The sequence below is a fragment of the Lutra lutra genome, chromosome 7 (genome assembly GCF_902655055.1).
Source record: "Lutra lutra chromosome 7, mLutLut1.2, whole genome shotgun sequence".
NCBI lineage: Eukaryota > Metazoa > Chordata > Mammalia > Carnivora > Mustelidae > Lutra > Lutra lutra.
Genome location: NC_062284.1, coordinates 50,700,843 through 50,715,101, shown reverse-complemented (window position 1 = coordinate 50,715,101; position 14,259 = coordinate 50,700,843). Strand labels below are relative to the sequence as shown.

Genomic DNA, 14,259 nt, shown 5'->3' with positions numbered 1-14,259 from the left:
TCTTAGTCAAGACCCTCGTAAATGACCTCATCTTAACATCAGCTAGGCCTGCAAGGCCCTAAAACCCTTACTTTCAAATTCCTTAGAGACTTAGCTTTCCTTAACCTCACCCCATCTTAAAAGTAGAGTCAGCCACTCCTCACCACCCCAGTATAGCTCTTTCTGCCCACGAGTCCTGTCCCAGTACATTCCTTAATTAAAAACCACCATTTTTGTACCAAAGATGCTTCAAGAGTTCTTTCTTGATCATTCACTCCTGGACCCCTACATCACCATATTTCACACCAAACCCTGCATTTCTGTCATGTATATATGAGATCCACACTAATAAAGTTGTTCGTTTTTCTTTTGTTAGTCTGTCTTATGTTATAAAGACCATAGCTGAGAAGAAAGGAGGGAAGAAAAAGACTGCTTCTTCCTCTACATTATCCTCCAAGACTGAACTTCTAGTGATGATGCAAGTGATGTGGGAAACAAAGACAAAAGAAAAACTTAAATTTCCATACTTCCTACAACCCATTGACCAGTCCTTGAAACAGGTAGAGTGACATTCATGTGGGAACTGACCTGCTTACATGTTGACAGTTTACTAAGGACAAAAAGCACTCTTAGCTTGTCATTATCCCAACCACCCAGGATCCTGTAAGCCTACCTTCACACCAAAAATTCCCTTGGAAACTACCCTTGTCTCTACTCTGGAAGATATATCTTGGCAATCATTCCCCAAGCATATGGCTCACCTATATACATCTGAAGGTTCTCATGACTAGGGTTCGATTACACAGTAATAAATGACCTTTTCCTAACAAGAGCTAGCCTCCTCCATGTCCTGGACATCTTCCTTCCAAAATTCCTTAGAGACTTATGCTATACTTCTCTTCTTCCCAACTAGAAGCTATGTCAAGGGCCACTTCTTCATGACCCACTTTCTGTGCAGCTCTTTCTGCCCTCAGTTCCTCGGGTCCACATGCTTTCAAAAAACCACCTTTTTGTACCACAGATGCCTCAAGAATTCTTTCTTGGCTGTTGGCTTCAAACCCTAACATCTTTCCTACATCATCTATACTTGGAGGGTGATGCACACCAACTCCATGAAGAAAGAAGCTTTGTCACTAAGACCCTCCCACCTACCCTAGGTATCTTTTTATCTGGCTCTTCATCTGTCTCCTGTTCCATATCCTTTAAGAAACTGATAAACCATCAGTGTTTCCTCCAGTTCCATGTGCCACTCAGGCAAAGTAACAAAACAAACAAGGGAGTTGGGGGAAGCTCAGATTTACAGCCAGGCAGTCAGAAACACAGGTGACAATCAGGACTGGGGGAGCCTTAGGTGTTTGTGGTGTGTTTTCTCCTAAAAAACTGAAATCATGGAGCTCAAAATGTTAAAGTTTCAGGGAAGAAAACACTCAACCCATATCAGGAGTTCATAATTTCCTCACACCTCTTTGAGGAAGTTATCACTTCTTCTTTGTTCCTTTAAGGAGGCTTGCTCTTCCTGCATCTGCAGGGATACTGGCTTTAAACAGTGAAATGGAGGGTGTGGGTCTCATCCACACTGTGCACAAGAAGGGTATCTTCCAAGCCCTAGGTTTCCCTTCCCTCTTTCCTAGGGCTCAGAACCCTTCCCTGCTGCACGCAGGCCACGCTGACATACCTGGCAGAGGAACAGCAGACAAAAGCCTCTGAGCCTGGGACTAACCACTGCCTCTGTCCTCAGCAGGACCCCCAGCAAGGACACCTGGCAAGAGGAGAAGCCTGGGGGTTGTGGAGAGTAGAGCCATGATGATGACCAGAAAGTCCAGCTCACATAGATGTTTGAGAAATATTCCAGGAGGGAGGAGGGAAGAGACAGGTTTCTCTTTGCTTAAGCACAGAAGAAAGAGAAGAATAGGATCTGCCAGTCAGAGGAAATGCCATCTTAACTCACATTCCTCCTCCCTAGGCTATAGCTCCTTCCTAGAATTGTAAGACTCATGTCAGAAACAAGATGTTTTAAACAACTGGAAAAGGACCGATGAAATCTTAAAAGTCACAAACAGATCTAAATGGTCGTGAATAATTTTCCCATTATTACTTCTATTACTATCACTTTTTCATTTTCTTCTCTCTTCCTACACAGAAGAGATGATGCTAGATCTTCTGGTACCCTTTCCTCTCATCCTGTTGCTATTGGGATCACGGGGGCTAGTGCATCCATTATGTCACTCGGCTCAACCCTCCACCAGCATTCAAACATTTACGAATCAGCATCTAAGAGCAAGTCCTGTCCAATGCAACAGTGCAATGTGTCTTGTCAATATTCCTAACTGAACCTATATACATCAAAACCCTTCCCTGCACGACTTCTTACAGAATGTGACTATTACCTGCAGTTGGCCCAACAGGACCTACAGGCCTCGTGGGAATAACTGCCACCAGAGTGCAAATCCTATTAACATGACTTCCTGCTATCACACTGGAGGGAGATATCCTGACTGCAGCTACAGTACCACTCCCCAGAACAGGTTCTACATTGTTGCCTGGGACCCTTGTCAGCCAGGCTACCCTCCCAATCGTCTGACTCCTGTAGGGTTAGACTAAGACTAAAGTTTCCATAATGTTTCTTCTCACTCGGTGCAGGTTTTCCCATGATCTCTTCTGCCTTTTGTTTTCTTTTGTTGGTTTCCATGGTTTCCATACAGGAAAGAAGGAGGGGAGTGAGGGAAGTAGGGGACCATGATGCCAGGCCAGAGTTGGGGACACAAACGAAGAGCATTCCTTTCTGCTTTGGAGCTCTGTATGTTTTGAAGGAAGGCAATAGCCAAGAGGGCCAGGAAAGACCCAGGCCCCTATTTTTAATCTTGGAACTTCTGCCAAGCGTTGATGTATTTTGTTCAGAGCAATGGAATCATATTCTGTTGTATTGTAATGACCTTGAGTGTGTGTGTTTGGGATGTCTTTCACATCATTGCCAGCCTGGAGCCATCTACATGGCATTTGCCAATATACTCAGGAGAACCATCTGGGCCCTAGCCAAACTTTGAGGTTATTCAGCAACCCAAGGCTTTTGCTTCAACCCCCACCCCTGTGTCTCTGGGACATTGGAGCAAGAATGTGCTCCATCCCTTCAAACTCTGCTCAAGGCTTTTACATATTTCCCTTGAAACCATGGTCCATGCTTGTTTGGAGGTGACAAGTACACCTCATAGTATGTGCATAGTATTTCACACACAGGTTCTAACCCTGAAAACCGATACACTGTGCATCTTTACTATTAGTTTCTGTATTTCATCAGATAGTGTTTCAAATGTAAGTAGTAGTACTGATAATAACTCACTGTGGCTGTAGAGTCAATTCTCCCATGATCTATTGCGATGCATGAAGAGAAAGCATAGTTCAAGGGGGAAAAAAAGCGCTGGGAATTGAAAACATCTGGCCCTCCTGAATACTGAAATATCACAGAAATCATGCTGTTTTGGAAATGGTAGTTGATTTAACCCCTGAAGGACAGCAAATGAAAATTTGACTGGTGGTGGGGCACGTGGGTGTCTCAGTGGGTTAAGCTGTTAAACCTTTGCCATGGCCTCAGCTCATGATCTCTTGGTCACCTTGAGCCCCTTTCTGCCTTCCTGCTCAGAGGAGAACCTGCTTCTCCCTCTTCTTCTACCTCTCCCACCCTCTTGGGTATCTGCTCTCTTTCTCTTCTGTGTCTCTCATATAAATAAAGGAAGTCACTAAAAAAAAATAAATTTGGCTGGGACTCAGAACATAGGTCCTAGGTTCAGGGGAGGAAAAATAATTGTTCCTTACCACTTTAGGTTCTTGGCTGAAAATACCTACCCCTTAATAAAAAGTCAACTTAATAGGACAAAATCTATTTTAATATGTTCATATATACTGGAGCGCCACAAAAACATTATTCTTAAAAGCAAGTAGCTAACTGAGTCTTATGGACCATCCTGACTATGGAAAGGATCAGGGTCTAGGGCTTTAAAAGGGGGGAAGTCAATTCAGAGGAAGGTGAGAGGAGAAAATATTTGTGAAACAATATTTGCCCTGCCAGGGAGATGACTCTCAGATGAAGGTGACCCATCTCATGGTTCAGTTCCCTGAACAGGCCTCTTTCTAATGTAAATTTCCCCTACAAAAGAGTTACCTTTACTCTGCTTTTAGAACTTCGCCTCTGTACTTTCTCACAATAAACGGCTTAACATAATTCTTATGCCAAAAAGGAATATTTGGGGGTGGCTTATTCTGCTACCCCTCATACCTTTCCATTTCCTTGCCAACTACTAGCCTCACTGGGTTAACAGTCCAGTGTATATCAAAGTGCTTTGTAGCCTGATCTGTCTTTGAGTAGCAGCCAAACACAATGCCTATCAGAAAGGCCCCATGGTGAAGTAGTTATGAGTGTGTCAGTTATCTGTGCTGCACAATGGTTCTTTCCAAACCAAGCGATTCCTTTAACAGCTGTGCTAGCTGGGCTCACCTTCCTTCATGCCACATCTTTATGTCAGGTCTTAGAAACAAAGACAGAAATATGAAAGTTTCAGGGTTCAGGAGCCTGGATTCTGAGGGTGCTAAATACTCAAGGCCCCTCTCAGTGGGAAGACATAAGAAGGCCAGGACAACCTGGCACTTGAGAAAGTGGGTGCCCAGTAGGGGAACTTCTCTCATGGGACTTGAGTCCTCCAATTTAGAGCAGCTTTCATTAGTATTGATTTTAGCAGCACGACATTTACATCAGAGTGTCAAAGTATTCAAGCCAAGTGCAGGGGGAGTGGACACAAGGGTCTGTGTTCACATTTGGGTAGGATCCAGTGTAGGAACATAGATAGCATCATCCTCAGGGAAAGAGGTCTTCAGAAGGCATGCATCAACCTGATCAGTAATCACAGTGGACTTATGTACTCTATTACATTACCTGGACATTTCAGCAGATTCTTGGAGAAAGTAACCTAGTAAAAGGCTGAATTTCCTTTCATCAAACCAGTTACTCAATCTTACTCACCTAGTACTTGACTATGGTTATTTATATGTTAGGGGACTCATAGATTGAAGAAATTGTGGAAGGGAGTAAGAATGAGGATAACTTGGGGAGGTGTTAGATCTACATAAATCGACCTAATCATGGTGGACTCTCTGACAGGTTTGTGTTCCTTTCTGCATGCAATCATGTGCTGTGGGAAAGTCAAGAAAACTGACTAAATCAGATATTCATTTAGGGATATCCCTGAATCAGCTTCAATGACCTGACAGTCAATCTAGAAAGATAGAACTGTGGCAAATCTTAGAAATGAATTTAGCAAATATTCCAGCAGGTCTCAACTCTGGTTTCATAAGAAATTCACCTGGGAGTTTTAAAAAACAGTATCAACGACTGTATCCCTCTGGTAGAGTAGAAAATATATGTTGATTTCTGCCTCTGATTCCTGGAACAGAGCTCCTGAAACCCTTGTAAATTCCAAAGTGATAAGAGCACTTGGAACATCTTTTGTTCTAAGAAAGAGACCCTTGGCAGCCACCTGGGTGGCTGATCACCAAAACATGGATCCATGATTAAACGTTTGGCAATTTCAGTCTCACCCCCATCCTTGAGGGAGGGAGGAGGGCCTGAATATAGAGGTAAAAATTGGTCCTGCCTATGTGAGATAGCCTCTGTAAAATTCCCAAAAGTACAGGGTTGAGGAAACTTCAGGTTGGCAAACACATTTATGATGGGGGGAACAAAGACCAAAGAAAAACTCTATTTCCATATTACCTACAGCCCACTAATAAGTCCTTGACAAAGGAAGAGTGATGTTCTTTTTGGAACTCAGCTGCCTCGATGTTACTACTTTGCCAAGGGCAGATGACAATCTTAGCCTGAAACCCAGCGTCCTGTAAGTCTACTGTAACATTCAAAAAGTCATTTGGAAACCCTCTTCATCTCCCTCCACACCTGGATACACATTGGTAATCATCCCCCAAGCTTATGACCCGCTGAAGGGTCTCGTGACTAAGGCTTTCCTAGAGGGTAATAAATTACTTTTCCCCAACAGTAGCAGGCTTTCTCAAGGTCCTGGAAACCTTTCTTCCAAATTTCTTACAGATTAACTCTATCCCTAACCCCCTCCTAGCCTGAAAGTATATCATGGGCCACTCCTCATGACCCAAGTACAGCTCTATCTGTCCTCAGGTCCTGCTCACTGCTCTAATTAAACCACCTTTATGCACCAAAGATGTCTCAGGAATTCTTTCTTGGTCACTGGTTTCAAAACTTAACATCTTTCCTACATCATCTACACTGGGATGGTGATATACCCCATCTCCACAGGGACCGAAGCTCCTTCATTAGGGACCCTCCCAGACCTTACTCCAGCTATCTCCTTATCTTGGTGTTCATCACTCTCCTTATCATATCCTTTCATAAACTGGTAAAGCATAAATGTTTCCTTGAGCTCCACCAAATCAATCCAACAAACAAGGGGGTGGTGAGAAACTCAGATTTACAGCCAGGCAGTCAGAAGCACAGGTGAAAACCTGGACTTGGGATTGGCATCTGGACTGGAGGAGTCTTGTGGGACCAAGCCCTTAACCTAGAGAGCTGACACTGTCTTCAGGGAGTTAGTGTCAGAACTGAGTTAAATTGTACAATATCCAGCCAGTGTCCCAGAGTGGCCTGGTGTTGGGAAGCCCCCTCTGTCCCAGCGCATGTGGCATTAGAAGTGTTATGAGTGTGGTAGCAGTATGACAGTAAAGGAGAGACATAGAAGTTGTCCCACCTCAATCTCATTAAATGAATTTTATGAAGACTTAATAAACAACTATAAAGAAATTTGTGAGGGTGGGGCCTGGGCTTTATGGAATTTGTTTTTAAGGGTCCCCGCATGACTATAATAATGGGCAGTATGATTTAGGAACCACTGTCCATCTAGAGGTAGGACCACTGGGATAGGGGGAGGAGAAGAGGAGGAGGGGAGGGGAAGAGAGAGACCACATGTAGCCCACAAAGGTGAAATAGTTACAACCAGAGCCAAACTATGTAAAGAGCCCAGATGTCCATGGGCAGGTGAATGTATAAAGAAGATGTGGTATATACATATAGGTATATATATAGGACTATTACTCAGCCATCAAAGAAAGAAATCTCGCGGGGCGCCTGGGTGGCTCAGTGGGTTAAGCCGCTGCCTTCGGCTCAGGTCATGATCTCGGAGTCCTGGGATCGAGCCCCGCATCGGGCTCTCTGCTCTCTCGGGGAGCCTGCTTCCTCCTCTCTTTCTGTCTGCCTCTCTGCCTGCTTGTGATCTCTCTGTCAAATAAATTAAAAAAAAAAAAAGAAATCTCGCCATTTGCAATGATATGGTTGGAACTAGAGTATATTATGCTAAGTAAAATAAGTCAATCAGAGAAAGACAAATACCATATGATTTCACTCATATCTAGAATTTTTTTTTAAAGATTTTATTTATTTATTTGACAGAGAGATCACAAGCAGGCAGAGAGGCAGACAGAGAGAGAGGAGGAAGCAGGTTCCCTGCTGAGCAGAGAGCCCGATGTGGGGCTCGATCCCAGGACTCTGAGATCATGACCTGAGCCGAAGGCAGCGGCTTAACCCACTAAGCCACCCAGGTGCCCCCCATATCTAGAATTTAAAAAACAAAACAGAGGAACATAGGGGAAAGGAGGGGAAAAGAAAACGAGATGAACTCAGAGAGAGAAATAAACCATGGGAACTCAGAGAGAGACTTCACCATGGGAAACAAACTGAGGGTTGCTGGAGGAGTGGGGAGTGGGGTGATGGGGTAACTAGGTGATGGCCCTTAAGGAGGGCAGGTGATGTGATGAGCACTCAGTGTTAACCCCACCTCTGAAACTAATAATACACTATATGTTAATTAATTGAATTTAAATAAAATAAATTTAAATTAAAAGAAATAAAATAAAATCTTGAATTTTGAGATTTAATTTGTCTACTCATTCTCCTTACACTTCTTTTAAAAAACACTAAGTTCACAATGGTGTTTATAGCTTTATTGACAGAGAGCTGACACACAATACACAATGTACATGTAAAGAATACAATCTGGTAAGTTTTGACCTATGTGTATACCCGTGAAACAACCACCATCATCAAGATCATAAAGGTATCCATCCTTCCCCCAAATTTTCTTCATACTACTTTAGATTCCCTCCCTCCCAATTTACTGCCCCCAACCCACCCCAACTTCATAATAAGTTTCGAAACCTAGTGGCTTTAGCCTTTCAACTTTGCTCTTTTTAAAAAGTTGTTGTGTGTTTTGTTTTGTTTTGTTTTTTTTGTTGGCTATACTCGGGGTGCTGGGCTTGCTCAGTGGGTTGAGTATGCCACTCTTGATCTTGGGGTTGTTAGTTTGACCCCTGCCTTACTTAAAGAATACTTGAAAATATTATCTTAAAACAAACAGTTCTTTTGGCAGTTCTAGGTTCTTTGCATTTCCGTAGGATTTTAGAATCAGCTTATCCTCCAGGGGTTTTGATTAGGATTGAGTTGACTCTATAGATCAATTTGGGGAGAATCCCCATCTTAGCAATGTTGAGTCTTTTTTTTTTTTAAATATTTTATTTATTATTTATTTGACAGAGAGAAATCACAAGTAGACAGAGAGGCAGGCAGGCAGAGAGAGAGAGAGAGAGAGAGAGAAGCAGGCTCCCTGTCGAGCAGGGAGCCCGATGCGGGACTCGATCCCAGGACCCTGAGATCATGACCTGAGCCGAAGGCAGCGGCTTAACCCACTGAGCCACCCAGGCGCCCCGCAATGTTGCGTCTTTAGACCCATGAACATACGATGTTTCTCTTCTTTAAATTCTTTTGGCACATTTTTTGATTTTTAGTATTGAGGGGATTCAAGATTTGCTATTCCAAACCATGGCACCTTGGCAGAATACAAATGAGTCTCATCAATCTGTTCCTATTCCTGGGATGAAGAGGGATAGCATGGGGCCTTACCTTCTGCCCTCACTAAGTCCAGTTGGGCTCCAAGGCTCTAGTCTGGGACGTAGGATGGGATGAACTGCGTCAGGGACTGGGGGATATCACGGTGGCACACTGAGCACTGATCCAAGAAATTAAAGACATAATTCAAGAGGACTGGAAGAATTGGTGGCAGTGTGCTTCAGTTTGCTAAGTCTGCTATCACAACTACCACAGAAAGAGTGGCTTAAACAACAGAATTGTGGGATGCCTGGGTGGCTCAGTCACTTAAGTATCTGTCTTCGGTTCAGGTCATGCACCCTGGGACCAAGTCCTGTATCAGGCTCATTGCTCAGTGGGGAGCCTGCTTCTTCCTCTGCCTGTGCTCTCTCTTTCTCTCAAATAAATAAATAAAATTAAAAAAAAAATAAACAACTGAAATGTATTTTCTCACAGTTCTGGAGACCAGAAGTCCCAAACCACAGCTTTGACAGGTTTGGTTTCTTCTTTCTCGAGCCTCTTTCCGTGGCTCGGAGAAGGCTGCCCTCCTGCTTTGTCCTTATAGGTTCTTTTCTCTGCACATGTGTCCCCCGACACACCTCCATGTTTTCCCATTTCCTCTTCTTATAAACACACCAGTCACATCGGATTAGAGTCCACCCCAAGAGCCTCATTTTAACTTAATCACTTCTTTAAAAGCCAATAAGTGGAACCTCATTCCTAAAAGCCCAAGAGAGAAAGGTAGAATTCTCGAAAAGTGAAGCTATATTTCCTGTGAGAAAAAGTGATTTTCCTTCTCCTCCTGAGTGATTTGATCAGTGAACTTTCGAGAACAGGAGGTCAACAGAACCAAGGGAGCTATGAACTCAACTATGTCACCCTCTCTGATCTTGTTTTCTCATCCTTTTTTTCCCTCCAAGTCTCTCCAGACTTACTTCCTTCATGCCATATACATATCTCCCTCTACCTGACTTTTGTAAAGATTCCTTTATCTATTTTAGAGAGAGCGAGCATGTGCAAACAGTGGGAGGGGTGGAAGGGTGGGGAGAGAGAGATTCCCAAGGAGGCTTTGTACTGAGCATGGAGCCCAGCACAGAGCTTGCTCCCGGGACCCTGAGACCATGACCTGCACTAAAATCAAGACTAGGACGCTTAACCGACTGAGCCACCCAAGCACCCCCTTCTACCTTCCTTCTTCTAACTTCCTCTGCTTTCATGCCTACCCTGTCCGAGCTTCTAGGCTCCCTCTTACTCACTCTCTGGATGAGAACAGATCCAGCTGGTGGGTCCAGGACTAAAACATACACCACAGGTCTCTCCAGTGGTACCGAAGAGTGGTCAGGGCATCAAAAAGAATGAAATCTTGCTATTTACATCAGCATGGGTGGAACTAGAGTGTATTATATGGAGTTAAATAAGTCAGAGAAAGACAAATGCCATATGATTTCACTCATATGTGGAAGTTAAGGAACAAAAGATAGGAACGTAGGGGAAGGGAAAGAAATAAAATGAGTTAAAAACAGAGAGGAAGGCAACCCATAAGTGACTTAACTATAGAGACAAAGTGAGGGTTGATGGAGGGAGGTGGGTGGTGAGGTAGGGTAACTCGGTGATGCGCATTAAGGAGGGCACTTGATGTAATGAGCACTGAATGTTGTATGTGACTGGCAAATGACTAAATTCTACCCCTGAAATGAATACTACACTATATGTTAACTAAACAGAATTGAAATAAATTTTTCAAAAGAGTGGGGAAGGGAAGGAATATTTAGGGTTTGAAAGTTTGGGGAAGGGACTTGCATGGGGTTTTTTTTGATGTTCAATCACCAAAACAAATATCTTTCTGCCTAGAACTGCTTTACACCTTTGTCAAAAAACATTTGATCGGGGACTCCTGGGTGGCTCAGTTGCTTAAGTGTCTGCCTTTGACTCAGGTCATGATCCCTGGGTCCTGGGATCGAGTCTGCGATCAGGCTCCTTGCTCAGCATGCAGTTGCTTCTCCCTCTGCCTGCCACTCCATGGTTGTGCTGGCTTGTTTTCTCTTTGACAAATTATAAATGAATAAATCTTTTTAAAAATTTTGATCATATTTGTGTGGGCCTGTTTCTGGGCTCCTGATGTTGTTCTGTTGATATGTGTGTCTATCCTTCCAACAATGCACACAAAAATTTGTACACAGATGTTTAAAACAGCTGTCTTCATAATCACCCCAAATGGAAACAACCCCAATGTCCTCCAGTGGGTGAATGGAAAGACAAGCTGTGGAACATCCATGTAATAGAACGCAATAAAAAGGAATGAACTATGAATCCATACAACTCGGATACATTTCAAAGGCATTACCCTGAGTAAAGAAGCCAGTCTTGGAAAAGTTCATGGTGTACAATTCTATTTGTACAATAGTGTGAAAAGACAGAAGGATAGTGACAAAGAATAGATCAGTGGTTCCCAGGGTTGGGGGTGGGGGTTGTGGGAAGTGCATGACTATAGAAGATTAGCACAAGGGGAAATGAGAGTGGTAGAACTCTTGTGTGTCCTGGTTGTGATAACGGTTGCACAATTCTGTCAGTGAGCCTCGTGCTCAAGTATAGAACCCAACAGTTATTTCTTACTGCACTTACTTGAGGCACTGATGATGACCAGAACATTCCAGCCTCCAGACCAGAAAAGCCCAGATAGCAATGGAATGCCTAGACAACCATCCCCTGCATCTCTTTCTCTGCCAAGATCATGGGCTGAACACATCCCACCTCACCTGTGATTCTTGCCTGCAGGTACCATCCCCTGCCCTGAACCTCTTGTAGAAAACTCTGGTTGTCCATCTTGCAGGCAGAGAAATCAATTGTTAAGGCTTGAGCCTGCCACCTCCCCCAGCTGCTGGCCCTGGAAACAAATTCCTCCCTTTCTCTTTTCCAAACCCTTATCTCTTGACTTACTAGCTTCTCTTGTGAGGAGTTTATCTGAGTTTGTTTGGCGACAGTATTGGCAGATCCAGCCGGGAGCTGTGCTGTGCATTTGTCCAGCCCCCTCGGATTTCCTGGGATAGAGCAGTTGGCCTCTGCAGGGCCAGGGCTCCTTGTTCATTTTCTGAGTTAACAGCTGTGATAAATCATCTCGTAACAACTTTCTATGTGTGTTAAAATTCAGAGAATCAGGGGTGGCTAGGGGCTCAGTTGGTTAAGTGCTTGCCTCCAGCTCAGGTCATGATCCCAGGGCCCTGGGATCAAGCCCCATGTCAGGCTCCATGCTCGGCAAGGAGCCTGCTTCTCCCTCTCCCTCTGCCTGCCACTCTGCCTACTTATGCTCTCTATCTCTCTGTCAAATAAGTAAATAAAATCTTTAGGAAAAAATTCAGAGAATTATACATTGAAAAGATATATATTCCTATTCTGATCATTTTTAAAATTTTTTTTAAAAAAGAACACAAATTTGCAGGCAAACATAAAAGCCCACACTCAAGGAATCCACAGACTTGGTTTTCTTCATTCTATTCTTGGTTTCATGCCGTAGTTTCTCCATCCTTAAGATGAAGTTCTTGGAGCCAGATCACAAATGGCCCTCCTGGCCCTGATTTTCCTTAATTTCACAGGTCTATATACATGATCACATGTGTATCTAGTCATGTGCACATACGGATTTTGTCTCTATGTTACAGTAGCACAGGCCCCATTATCGGACAGCTGTCCTCTTAAAAAAATTGTTCAGTCAGTGGTGTTTATGGGAGGGAAGGGGGAATCTGAAGGACGAGGGAAAGAGAGGCTGCCAAACATGCTGGCCTGAAGCAGAGCCCAGCTCTAAACCTCTATTTTTTTTTAAAGGTCCTATTTTTAAGTAATCTCTACACCCGACATGGGGCTTAAACTTAGAACTCCCAAGATTAAGAGTCTCATGCTGTGTGGACTGAGCCAGCCAAGTACCCCTCAGCCAAACGAAAATCTCCATGGGCTGTCAAGGTCCAGGAAGCCTAACAAGCCCTGGTGGAAGGGAGCTGCCAGCTTAGACTCTCAGAGGCCGTCTGAAGTTGCTTGAGAGGAGAATCTCCCCTAGAAGGGTGCTCCAACTTGGCTAGGATGACCCAGGCCTCAGAGAGAGTGCTCGGACCTAAACCAGATCTCAGTGAGGTGACTGTTCTAGAGATGGCCTTTCACATGTAGCCAAAACCCACATGCCCCTGGGCAACACTGCTAGAAAGAGAACAGATACTCCTCTAGAAAGTCAGCAGTGTAAGGGGACTTGGAAATGACCAAACCCATCCCTCTGGTTTTACAGATTAGAAAATCGTGGCCCAGTGAGGGCTGTAGACGTGCTTCGGGCCCAGGGAGCTGATCGTGGGACTGGGGCTCAATCAAGTGCCCTGGTGCCATTATCTACCCAGCTGCAGACTCATGGAGGATGGAAAAGAAAGGAAAGTAACCCCGGGTGTAGGCCTTCCCCAGACTTGTCACTAGAAGAAACTAGAGAATGGCAGATAACAGTCATGACCTTAAAGTATAGTCACCTTACTCCTTAGTAGAACATATCCAGTGATACTCTGTGCCTTCAGATGAACAACTTTTTCTTTCTTGTTAATTAAGAAGACAGTTAGAGAGTGAGAAGGGAAATAAGCTTGGAGGGAGGAAGCCAAGAAGACATGTTCCCATCCACGCTTACTGTAAGCTTGTAGCAACCCAAGGTACTCATGGATTTGCTGAAGGATTTGTAGAGGTATTATGCTACTTGCCCCCTAGGAAGTGATTCCTGACCATGTTTTGAGATACTTGCAGTTGTGCCCCTGTCTCATCCTCAGAAATAGGGTTTCATTCTGTGCCTTCTGTCTAGGACCCTCCATCATGAGCCATGAATCTTGTAGGTGGAGGGCCATCCCACATTTATGATCAAGTCCCAAAAGCAATAGGGAAGTGCTTTCCATGATGGCAGATAGATTCTGCACCCTCTCAGTGTTCACACTTGCCCTGTGAGAGCTGACTCACTTAAGAAGGCAAGAGTAGGGATTGGGAGCGGCCTTTCCTTTCAGTTAGAGAGAAAGCTCAAAGTGCACATGCTGATGAGGCAGCACTTGGAAAGAAAGGACCAGGGTGAGTCTCAGGTACCCTGTTCAGTGAAGGACTCCTTTAGCTGTGGAGGACAGATCTCTTTTGACGTGAGGTAGTACTGTGTGGGGGTGCTCTTGGCTGCAGGACTGAAGGAAGAATTTACCCCTGAGAGGGACAGAAGAGGATCACTAGGGCAGAAGACACTATGATTTTGAAGAAATACTTGAAGCTGCAGGAGTAAGGAGAAACTGGGACATGGAGATGGGCTTACCTGTCCACTGAGAATGCAGAATTTCTGAAGCTTGTTTGTTTTC

The 14,259-nt window shown here is 44.1% G+C and overlaps 1 protein-coding gene and 1 long non-coding RNA gene across 2 annotated transcripts in view; one reads left to right on the top strand and one right to left on the bottom strand.

Moving 5' to 3' along the window:
- The window catches only part of LOC125105328 (ribonuclease pancreatic-like), a 182,063-nt gene that overhangs the window by 92,241 nt on the left and 75,563 nt on the right, over nucleotides 1-14,259 (top strand). The gene's annotated exons all lie outside the window — the stretch shown is intronic.
- The window catches only part of LOC125105340 (uncharacterized), a 43,575-nt gene continuing 30,859 nt past the window's right edge, over nucleotides 1,544-14,259 (bottom strand). Inside the window, exon 3 of the long non-coding RNA XR_007128875.1 lies at nucleotides 1,544-1,738. This is a non-coding gene — a long non-coding RNA (uncharacterized LOC125105340). The remainder of the gene's footprint in view (nucleotides 1,739-14,259) is intronic.